This window comes from Glycine soja, chromosome 9 (genome assembly GCF_004193775.1).
Source record: "Glycine soja cultivar W05 chromosome 9, ASM419377v2, whole genome shotgun sequence".
Classification (NCBI taxonomy): Eukaryota; Viridiplantae; Streptophyta; class Magnoliopsida; order Fabales; family Fabaceae; genus Glycine; species Glycine soja.
In genome coordinates, this window is record NC_041010.1 from 29142777 (window position 1) to 29154599 (window position 11823).

The window sequence follows — 11823 nt, forward strand, 5'->3', positions numbered from 1 at the left end:
AAGGTACTAGATCCTCTCGTAATCCTCATCCTATCTATAACTTTTTGAGTTATCATCGTTTGTCTCCTTTATATTCTTCGTTTGTTTTCTCTCTATCTTCACATTTTGTCCCTTCTAATATTCATGAGGCACTTAGTCATCCTGGATGGAGACAAGCTATGATTGATGAAATGCAAGCTCTTGAACATAGTGGTACTTGGGAACTTGTTTCTCTTCCTCCTGGTAAGAAGGCTGTGGGTTGTAGATGGGTCTACGCAGTTAAAGTTGGGCCTAATGGTGAAATTGATCGACTTAAGGCTCGATTAGTAGCTAAAGGCTATACTCAGATATATGGCCTTGATTATTGTGACACCTTCTCTCCGGTAGCTAAGATCACTACTGTCCGTCTCTTTCTTGCTATGGCTGCCATGCGTCATTGGCCTCTTCATCAGCTTGATATTAAAAATGCCTTTCTTCATGGTGATCTTGAGGAAGAAATTTATATGGAGCAACCTCCTGGGTTTGTTGCTCAGGGGGAGTATGGTCTTGTTTGTAAGCTGCGTCGATCTCTCTATGGGTTGAAGCAATCCCCTCGGGCTTGGTTTGGTAAATTCAGTCATATTGTTCAACTTTTTGGGTTGAAACGTAGTGAGGCTGATCATTCTGTTTTTTATTGTCATTCATCCCCTAGAAATTGTGTTTACTTGATAGTATATGTTGATGATATAGTGATTACAGGGAATGATGCTTCTAAGATTATTCAGCTAAAGGAGCACTTATTTAGTCATTTCCAGACCAAAGACTTGGGATATTTGAAGTACTTCCTTGGTATTGAGGTGGCTCAGTCAGGAGATGGTATTGTGATCTCTCAAAGGAAGTACGCCCTTGACATTTTGGAGGAGACAGGCATGCAGAATTGTAGACCTGTTGATAGTCCTATGGATCCGAATCTGAAGCTTCTTGCAGATCAGAGTGAAATGTATTCTGATCCCGAGAGATATAGAAGACTTGTGGGAAAACTCATCTATCTCACCATTACAAGACCTGATGTTTCCTTTGCTGTTGGAGTGGTGAGCCAATTTATGCAAAACCCTCGTGTTGATCATTGGAATGTTGTTATGCGTATTCTTAGATACATTAAAAGAGCTCCAGGTCAAGGATTACTTTATGAAGACAAAGGTAATACACAAGTATCTGGATATTGTGATGCAGATTGGGCTGGCTGTCCTATGGATAGGAGATCCACATCCGGATATTGTGTCTCTATTGGAGGGAATGTTATTTCTTGGAAAAGTAAGAAGCAAACTGTTGTTGCTAGATCTAGTGCAGAGGCTGAATATAGATCTATGGCTGTAGTTACATGTGAACTTATGTGGGTCAAACAAATTCTTGAAGAGTTGAAATTCTGCAAAGTGATGCAAATGAAGTTGTATTGTGATAATCAGGCTGCTCTGCATATTGCTTCAAATCCAGTCTTCCATGAGAGAACCAAGCACATAGAGATTGACTGTCACTTTATTCGGGAGAAGCTACTGTCTAAAGAGATTGTCACTGAATTCATTAATTCCAATGATCAGCCAGCAGATATTTTGACTAAATCCTTAAGGGGGCCTAGAATTCAGTTTATATGTTCCAAGCTTGGTGCATATAATTTATATGCTCCAGCTTGAGGGGGAGTGTTATAATTATGGGTATTATTAGATGTATCTTTAGAGTAGATTTCCCTATTTTATCTTGTTGAAGAAGACAGCAGTGTGTACTGTCTTGTCAAAGCTTGTCAAGCTGTCTCTCTCCTATTTGTATATATATATGTTATTTGAATGAAATAAAACTAAGCAACTGAGGGAAAAGTTTCTCTCCTCACATATTCAAAACTTTAAGTCAGTTCTTGTATGCTAATTTAAGCGCAGTGTTATAAACATGTAACGATAAGTATTCAGTCATTTTTTGTAGCTTAATAGTTAAATGTGTATATATATATATATATTTAGAACTAAATTTTGTGACCGACACCTAGTTTTTGACTTAAATTTGTTGAGTTATTAAATTGAATCCCCTAGGCCATGACTATTTTTACAAAACGTGGTTGTGTTGATTTTCTGGAAAAAAATCAGTGTTAAATCATACATAAAAGGTAACCACAATCAGTACTCAAAAATTATGACAAAAGGAATCATATGATGTATCCTCCCACATAGTACCAACACAAGTTCTAAAATGTGAGACCATATAAAACTTGCAAGGTTCAAAATAAAACCAACGTGCCACAATAACACACTTGTCTAAAATGTAAATCGGGGGTGGGGGAAGGGGATATTAGAATTGGATCCAAAACTGAAATAGTATTAAAGAAACTATGAGCAGAACCACTCTGACAAACCCGGTATCCATCATGGTTTCAGAAACATTTACTCCAACCAGAAGCTGATAAACAATACAGGTTACACTAGAGCAAGGATAGTTATGATTGGATGCACCTGTAGTTTGCACCCATAGTTCCCTCAACAATACGTCCCTCCCAGTATAATATAGCAGTCTTAATAATTAATGTAATTAGTTATTTTTACTTATATATGAGTTTAGAGGAAGTAATACAAACTAATTAGTACTGACAGACATTCCCAAGGCCATTGAAAATAAAATTTCATACTTCCAAAGTTAAATATGAGCCTTCTCCATGAATCAGACATAAATTCCAAAAACACCAGTTTATACTGCATGGGAAACAATTTTGAGTTTACAATTTGGAAATACCATCCCTTACGGCATTAATTTCAGATATACTCATCATTGAATCAAGAATTACTGGTATTTTGGCACCATTGATGAGAGTCTAGGAGAGAACCTTCTCTTTATGGTCGATGTTTAGCAATTACTAGGAAGATGCACTTTTTGTTTGTCTTAATACTTAGACCACGACAGGCACAAATCATAGTAGTGCTTTCATGTTGTTTGGTACGATCAAACTTCCAAACTATTGAATAGAACTGTTTGATTTATACCAGCAGGCTAATAGAGAGCACAAGCTGGACTGCAGCAGCATATATTCACTAAAATACTGGTACTAGCACATAACTTGAATGTCAACTTGATCTCTCAAGATACATAAAAATTGGCCATTAGAACTCAGAAAGTAATGGCTGCTTTTATTAATAGCTAGTAATAACCTGCTACAATTCTTCAATCCTGCAGAGAAATAGATAATAGACACAAGTTATGGCACAAGCAGATATAACTTATACAAGAAGACAAAGAAAATAGATTGACCTGCTCAGTCATATTACTAAGAGTTAGTTTAGGGAAGCACATCAACGACTTCAGATAAAAACTTTCTTGCATATATATAAAAAATTTAAGCACATCTATTGTCAGCTTTCCAACTAAGTGGAGATTTAGTTTTACAATACTTGATTCTGAAGCATTTGTATTATATAGAAAATATGCAAGACATTGGCAATGGCCATATATGTTAATTCAAAGCAACCTCCCCAAAGCAATGTAACAACACTCATAATGAAGAAAGTGCGTAATTTGGTGAAGGATGAAGAAAGTGTATCCAAACTACCACTAAATTTTCAGGTATAAATTTTTCATAATGATTGATTGAGCAATTATTTTAACTTGTTTATTAGCATCGTTTTTAGCACACAAAAAAAAGCACTGGTTACATGACAAATCAAGAGCTATTAAGGAGGGATTAGGGAACATGTTGGGTGAACTAGTAGGGCAGTGGAATAAGCTAGTAATCTTCATAATTAAGATCATTTTCGTTTACAGTGTAATGTGGCCTACATGTACTATGCTTGTTTTCTTTTTCTTATCTGGTGCTAGATGCTGGCCCTTGTGTGTTAGGGAGACACGACTGCACGTATGGCTTCAACCTTGTAAACTCCTTTTCATAGGAATGCCGTTTTTCATTTTATACCTTCCTTGATCATCTGTTTAATACCTTCCTTTTCATAGGAAATATTTATATGTATTTTCCATGAATGGGAAAAATTGAGCCTAATCATGAATTAATTGCCAAAATAATTGATCATAAAGGGCAAGCAGAACCCCTCTTGAGTAGTTTGCGTGTAAGTAATTTCATGTATACTCATGATTAACAGATTTACGTACAATATATTTCTTGGTTCAATTGATGGCTAATAAGTGATTAAAACTCTAAAGCTACTGTATATTTAGTTAAAACATTCCACACTGGTTCATATTAGAGTATTATGTTTTTTTTTTCCTTTTCTAAATTAGTCAATTCTTTGAAGGGGACAGAGGAAAAGGTAGGGGCATAAGGCAATGAGTCAGGACTGCCTGAGCAAAGACTCACACGCAAATACATTGGCCCTACAATTGTAATAGACAGCTCAAGGATTATTGCCAATTATCTTTTAAGTCACAAACCTACTTATACAAAATGCACAACAACAGAAAAATAAATATAAAAAGAATTTAACCACTCCGAGCTCTAAATAGTTTTGTCTCAAGTGTCTCAGAGGCCCAATAATGCAAGGCATCATCGGGTGGGCCACTTGTAATTTGTGCTCATATGCAATTCATACCATGCATGGTGTACCTTGCACCTATAAAAATCCCAATTCTGCATGCATTCCATCATACTCGCCGTTCTTGCCTTTGATTTTGCACCTTCTCCAATTTTTTAAGCGTCCTCATTCTTGCAAAATTAATTCAATGTGGTTAGCTTTCTTTCTCTTTTCTCCCGCACCCCCCCCCCCCCCCCCCCTCTTCATACTAGATGTTCTTGCCTCTGATTCTGCACCTTCTCCAATTTTTCAGTGTCCTCATTCTTGCAAAAGTGATTCAATGTGGTTAGCTTTCTTTCTCTTTTACGATAGTTCTTTAGAATCTTTTTTTTTTCTTTTAGTTTGTTTTAGAAAAATGCTTATTTTTAGGGGTATATGGGTTGATGGGAGTGAGATATTGAATGGAAGAACACAAGAAGAGAGGGAGAAAGTGGTAGATGTGACAAATGAATTATAGGAAGAGAAATGATGTGAATATATGATGATGATGATTACTATTTGCTTTTCTTGTGGTTTTTTCTCTTTTCTTTTTAATCAAGAAAGAGCATGGATGGTAATTAAATAACGCATGAATGATCATGGAGTAGGAAAAGTGATAGTAGAACTTTTTGTTTTTCTTTCTTCTGCTTCTTGAGATTTTTATTTTCTTAAAATCCTGTTGTTATTTCACAACTATGGAATAGACATCAATTTGATATATGAGTATCTTGTTTTTTTTTGCCGAGTTACTTCACCTTTTGCGCATTTTGACTTCCGAAAAACCCAATTCTGCATGCATTCCTTATACTCGCTGTTCTTGCCTCTGATTTTGCACCTTCTCCAATTTTCTAAACGTCCTCATTCTTGCAAAACTAATTCAATGTGGTTAGCTTTCTTTCTCTTTTCTCCCACACCCCCCCTTTCATACTAGCTGTTCTTGCCTCTGATTTGGCACCTTCTCCAATCTTATGCTTGAAATTATGACCCTGTGCATTATTGTTATCAATGAGTTTCCCTTCAGTTGGAACCTTTGGAGTAACCCCTCTACCTTTTTGTAGGTAACTCCTGTGCTTGGCAACAGTAGTTTCAGAACTCACATTGTTTTTTGGGCATCCATTTTTCCCAAATTTCAGAACTGTCTTAGGTTGAACTTCTCTAAATTTTCTTGAGAATTTGGCCTCTGTCCATGTCTAATTATTAATTCCAATAATTGAGATGGACAGAGCCCAAATTCTCAAGAGAATTTGTAGAAGCAAATATGTTATGAAGTTTCGGTGATGCCAAAGAAACACGTTTCTCATGTTTGATCCAAGACTCCAAGAAATCCAAGATAAATGATGAAAGAGAGAATCGTGAGTGATCTTCAATTGTAATATCTTTCTCTGAAAGAGAGAATTCTTCTTTTCCTCTTCTTATTCAAAGAGATTGGTTAAGAGACAGAGGGTCTCTTGAGTTGTAAGGAATTTTGTACACAAGGGAAGGGTTGTCCCTGTATGGTTCAAACTTTGTAAAAAACATCTTACAAGATAGTGGAACTCTCAAGCAAGTTGCTTGGGGACTGGACGTAGGCACAGGGCGTGACCGAACCAGTATAAAAACTGAGTTTTCAATCTCTCTTCCCTTAAGCCTCTTTTATTTATTGTCATTTATCTTTTGCTTTATAAAAGTTTTCCTTGAATTGTCTTTTGAGTAATCTATATTAAGGGTAACTTATTAATCCAAAAAGAGATTTAAAATTTAATTGGGGATTTGTTTTTGATATATATCTTAATTCAACCACACTAAAAGAAGTAAGAATAATGAATGTATTTATATAATATATATATCTATAATATTATGAAACAAATATTATCAATATATGCAAAATGTTATCCATGAAGTCAAGAAGTCTTATAATTAATATAGAATTATTAAAAAAAATAAGATTTAGAAGATATAGGATAACGAGACAACTGAAATAAAACCTAAACCAACTCTGAACATTCTGAGTCTAATTTCTAAAACCAAACATGCAAATTAGTTTGGTGCAGGCTGAGTTAATTGGATTGTATAGGTTATAAACACACTTAATAGTCATAGAACTCTATATTACCTAGTTTTATAAGACTAAATGTCTAATCAAACTCTTTGAAACACTCGCAGTGAAAAAAAATTGGGGTAGGACTTTGAAGAAATTTTCTATTTGTAGGCATTTGGTGCTTTGGTTAGAGTGGAATGCTTAAGCTTCGAACTGACAATTTATATCATCAGAACCTTCTTTTAGCACAAGGATTGTGAATTGGATTTTATTTGGTTAAAAATACAAGGTAAAATGAGATTTAGGTTTTGGTATTACTGTCCTTTGATTCTTTTCTTTTCTGATTTTCCCTTCTCTGAATTTTTTTAAACTCCACTCCCCTCACTGCCAAAAAAAACTACAAGCAAAAGATTGCAAGAGTTATCTAGTTTCTAGCACTTTTGTTCTATCCAAGATCCAAAGAGTCCCATTATCTTGATGAACATGAGATAAAAATGAAATAAAATAAAATTTATATAATTTAAAATGTATGCTCCAGGAAAGAAAGCTGAATACCTGTCTTTGTTCAAAATCTGACAACTGCAGAGCCTTGGCCCCAAAAACTAAAACCAAACAGTATTTACCATCTTGCGTGACCTAAGATTTAACCACATCACCAGAGAGGGTTAATATAGGAATGACCAGAGTCTAATTAATAAACATAATTCTCTAACTAACATGCTAGGTAGCCTCTCAGATCAACAGAGATTGTTGCATGAAGAATAATAATAGGTTACCATTTCAAAAGTATTATTTCCCTTCTATATACAAAATATTAGACTAGGCTAGAAGGTTTTCGTACTAGTGACAAAATCCTGAGAAACCAAAATCGGTTAGGTAGGCCAATTCTATTTAAATCGAAAAACAATGTTGAGGTGAAAATATCACACACTTGATTGAAGTTAAAAATAAATACCTGTAGAAAGTCTTTGGGATTCCGCAATAGTAGTTGAGGACTTTTGGCAATAAATTGATTTAACTTTTTGTTTCGAACTCCTAGTTCAGCAAACTGATCCACCATCGACTTCAGCTTAGTTCTTTCTATTTCAAGGTATAGACCAGTCTGTTCAATTTCAACAATAGAATATGTTTTCATGAAAAAACTAAAAATTAAAATTAATCTCCTTAGTTTGCTTTTAGCGATGATAACTCCAGTTACATATGCATCCAAAATGAAATGGACACATGCAACCATGACAGTACCTTGATAGAATATGAAAGGCAAGGAGCTTCGTATAGTTCTCTTGAATACTTGTAGATAGAAGCCAAGGATATTTTAGCAACAGCTTAGCATAAACTTTGTCAGGCAGCTAAATCTGCAAAATCGTATAATAAAATTTTGTTAAATGAAGGTGGAAATTGAGAGTAAAATGATGAGTGGAAAGTACCTACCTCCTTGAAGACGAGGAGCTTATTGCATAAATTCAGCCTTCCAAAAAAGGGGCTAATAGTAAAACAATACAGTATATGCCATAAATTAAAAACTTGATGATTAAAAGAACAAAGGTAGCAAGCATAATATCCATATTGGACATCGATATACTTCACATATTTCGACGCCAGTAAATCCACCAAAAACGTAGGGGGACTAGTAGAGTAAACCTGATAGCATCAATCCAAAATCAACCAAATCAAATCAAAAAAATGGCAATGAGAATTATCAGCAAAATTGGCATAAAGTACAATACTATGAAGAAGCTTGTGGTACAAAGAAGAGTGGAAGGCGCCGCCATTGGCGACCTTTACGAACTCCACGAGTGTGTCCAACACAAGTTCCTTGAGCGTCTCATCTCCCTGCGGCGAAGCGAGGACGTCGAGGAGGGACTTGAGGAACTCGTCGAACTTGTAACGGAGCCACGAGAGGTAGCTGAACTCGGATTGGTCGCCGATGACGGAGGGAGCGGCGGAGGCGGAGGGGGAAGGGAGCTTGGGGAGGAGAGGGAGGAAGAAGGAGTGGAGCGAGAGGAGGGATTCGAGGACGTGGTGAGGAGGGGAAGAAGGGGAAACGAAGGTTGGGAGAAGCTGGTTCCCTAGGGTTTTCAGCTCTGCGACGCCGTATCGTCCTTTTTTCTTCTTCCTTGGAGGATCCACGGTACAACACAATATGCACAAGTCGCTGCCTTCACTTTTGCGGCGTCATATGAAGCTAGGGTCCGGAGGAGAAAGTTTGGATGAGTGCTTCAGAAAGTTTGGAGGGGAGGGTTTGGAGGAGAAGAGTGGGGTGCGACGAAGCTAGAGTTAAGTGGGGTGCGGCACAATACGAATGCGGTTATTTCTTAAAATCCGTCTTTGTTTAAGTTTTTAATAATCACGAAAATGCCACCGTGTCTCATTCTAAGGCGGTTATTTTATAACCAATTTAAAATGTGTGTCATAAAAATAAAATATAGTGATCTTAACTACAAAAATGTCATTGCATCGCATTCTAAAACGATTTTCGTATATTGAGAAAAAAAATCCCCAGAAGAGCTAATTGCCTCATAAATTTACAATAGCCAAATTAGAACCATAAGTTGATATTTTAAAAACTTCCATATACCACAAAGTTGTTTCAACTGCAAGCATTTCGAAGAATCACATTCAAAGATGACTGATTATTTTAAAACAGTTCTTATATGCTAATTTAAGCGCAGTGTTATAAACTTGTAACGATAAGTATTTAGTCATTTTTTGTAGCTTAATAGTTAAATGTGTATATATATATATATATTTAGAACAAAATTTTTTGACCGACACCTAGTTTTTGACTTAAATTTGTTGAGTTATTAAATTGAATCCCCTAGGCCATGACTATTTTTACAAAACGTGGTTGTGTTGATTTTCTGGAAAAAAATCAGTGTTAAATCATACATAAAAGGTAACCACAATCATTACTCAAAAAATATGACAAAAGGAATCATATGATGTATCCTCCCACATAGTACCAACACAAGTTCTAAAATGTAAGACCATATAAAACTTGCCAGGTTCAAAATAAAACCAACCTGCCTCAATAACACACTTGTCTAAAATGTAAATCGGGGGTGGGGGAAGGGGATATTAGAATTGGATCCAAAACTGAAATAGTATTAAAGAAACTAAGAGCAGAACCACTCTGACAAACCCGGTATCCATCATGGTTTCAGAAACATTTACTCCAACCAGAAGCTGATAAACAATACAGGTTACACTAGAGCAAGGATAGTTATGATTGGATGCACCTGTAGTTTGCACCCATAGTTCCCTCAACAATACGTCCCTCCCAGTATAATATAGCAGTCTTAATAATTAATGTAATTAGTTATTTTTACTTATATATGAGTTTAGAGGAAGTAATACAAACTAATTAGTACTGGCAGACATTCCCAAGGCCATTGAAAATAAAATTTCATACTTCCAAAGTTAAATATGAGCCTTCTCCATGAATCAGACATCAATTCCAAAAGCACCAGTTTATACTGCATGGGAAACAATTTTGAGTTTACAATTTGGAAATACCATCCCTTACGGCATTAATTTCAGATATACTCATCATTGAATCAAGAATTACTGGTATTTTGGCACCATTGATATGAGTCTAGGAGAGAACCTTCTCTTTATGGTCGATGTTTAGCAATTACTAGGAAGATGCACTTTTTGTTTGTCTTAATACTTAGACCACGACAGGCACAAAACATAGTAGTGCTTTCATGTTGTTTGGTACGATCAAACTTCCAAACTATTGAATAGAACTGTTTGATTTATACCAGCAGGCTAATAGAGAGCACATGCCGGACTGCAGCAGCATATATTCACTAAAATACTGATACTAGCACATAACTTGAATGTCAACTTGATCTCTCAAGATACATAAAAAATGGCCATTAGAACTCAGAAAGTAATGGCTGCTTTTATTAATAGCTAGTAATAACCTGCTACAATTCTTCAATCCTGCAGAGAAATAGATAATAGACACAAGTTATGGCACAACCAGATATAACTTATACAAGAAGACAAAGAAAATAGATTGACCTGCTTAGTCATATTACTAAGAGTTAGTTTAGGGAAGCACATCAACGACTTCAGATAAAAATTTCTGGCATATATATATAGAATTAAAGCAGATCTATTGTCAGCTTTCCAACTAAGTGGAGATTAAGTTTTACAATACTTGATTCTGAAGCATTTGTATTATATAGAAAATATGCAAGACATTGGCAATGGCCATATATGTTAATTCAAAGCAACCTCCCCAAAGCAATGTAACAACACTCATAATGAAGAAAGTGCATAATTTGGTGAAGGATGAAGAAAGTGCATCCAAACTACCACTAAATTTTCAGGTATAAACTTTTCATAATGATTGATTGAGCAATTATTTTAACTTGTTTATTAGCATCGTTTTTAGCACACAAATAAAAGCACTGGTTACATGACAAATCAAGAGCTATTAAGGAGGGATTAGGGAACATGTTGGGTGAACTAGTAGGGCAATGGAATAAGCTAGTAATCTTCATATTTAAGATCATTTTCGTTTACAGTGTAATGTGGCCTACATGTACTATGCTTGTTTTCTTTTTCTTATCTGGTGCTAGATGCTGGCCCTTGTGTGTTAGGGAGACACGACTGCACGTATGGCTTCAACCTTGTAAACTCCTTTTCATAGGAATGCCGTTTTTCATTTTATACCTTCCTTGATCATCTATTTAATATAAATTGAACATTGATATTTATATGTATTTTCCATGAATGGGAAAAATTGAGCCTAATCATGAATTAATTGCCAATTTAATTAATCATAACGGGCAAGCAGAACCCCTCTGGAGTAGTTTGCGTGTAAGTAATTTCATGTATACTCATGATTAACAGATTTACGTACAATATATTTCTTGGTTCAATTGATGGCTAATAAGTGATTAAAACTCTAAAGCTACTGTATATTTAGTTAAAACATTCCACACTGGTTCATATTAGAGTATCATGTTTTTTTTTTTTTCCTTTTCTAAATTAGTCAATACTTTGAAGGGGACAGAGGAAAAGGTAGGGGCATAAGGCAATGAGTCAGGACTGCCTGAGCAAAGACTCACACGCAAATACATTGGCCCTACAATTGTAATAGACAGCTCAAGGATTATTGCCAATTATCTTTTAAGTCACAAACCTACTTATACAAAATCCACAACAACAGAAAAAAAAAAAAAAAAAAGAATTTAACCACTCCGAGCTCTAAATAGTTTTGTCTCAAGTGTCTCAGAGGCCCAATAATGCAAGGCATCATCGGGAGGGCCACTTGTAATTTGTGCTCACATGCAA